Here is an 800-nt window from a genome sequence, read left to right on the forward strand (position 1 = left end):
ATCCTTAAGCTGTCCATTCTGCTTTCTCTCCCATCGACCACCACATACTCGCACACTGTAGTGAATCCTGCTGTGGGCTGGCCATAGGGCTGGTGGGGTCCTGGATGACATCCCCCATCCATGCTGTGTCCTTCCTTGCAGGGCAGTGGAGGACAACTCTGTTGGGTGACTGGTGGACCACAGGTCTCTTTGTCTGTCTTCCTTCTCCTGTGCTGGGTTGCCAGGATTTGATTTGATTTGATTTTTATGAGTCCTAAGGCATAAGGCAGTTTTGACTAAGAACAAGGTGTGTTTTTGCCCAGTGAATATGTGTGTGTATGTGTGTGTGTGTGTGTGTGTGTGTGTGTGTGTGTGTGTGTTGTGACCTAAACATTTGCATACTGGGTTTCGTATCGAACTTTGCCTTTATTCTTTGAGAGAAATTGGATCAATTTACCACTCCATTACTGGATTATACAGAAAATCAGCAAATCTGTTTTCTGTTTTCTTTTTAAAAAATATGGCACATTTCACGAATTTGCATGTTATTCTTGCACAGAGGACATGCTAATCTCTGTATTGTTTCAATTTTAACACATGTGCTGCTGAAGCTAGCACTAGCAAATCTGTTTTTTAGTTTAGAAAGAAACTGCTAAAGTATCCTGCAGAGTAACAGTGCCCCTCTGTGTCCCTGCCCAGGGGCTGTGAGCCTGGGTTTCTCTGTCCCTGCACATAGGCTGTGAGCCTGGGTTCCTCTGTCCCTGCACATAGGCTGTGAGCCTGGGTTCCTCTGTCTCTGCACATAGGCTGTGAGCCTGGGT

At 46.0% G+C, this 800-nt stretch overlaps 1 non-coding gene across 1 annotated transcript; it reads right to left on the bottom strand.

The window, feature by feature from the left end:
• Positions 1-493: 493 nt before the first annotated feature.
• On the bottom strand, positions 494-597 carry LOC120103204 (U6 spliceosomal RNA). Its single transcript, XR_015621642.1, has one exon. It is a non-coding gene; the product is annotated as a U6 spliceosomal RNA (small nuclear RNA).
• Positions 598-800: the final 203 nt, after the last annotated feature.

The sequence above is a fragment of the Rattus norvegicus genome, chromosome 5 (assembly GCF_021556685.1).
Source record: "Rattus norvegicus strain SHRSP/BbbUtx chromosome 5, alternate assembly SHRSP_T2T, whole genome shotgun sequence".
NCBI lineage: Eukaryota > Metazoa > Chordata > Mammalia > Rodentia > Muridae > Rattus > Rattus norvegicus.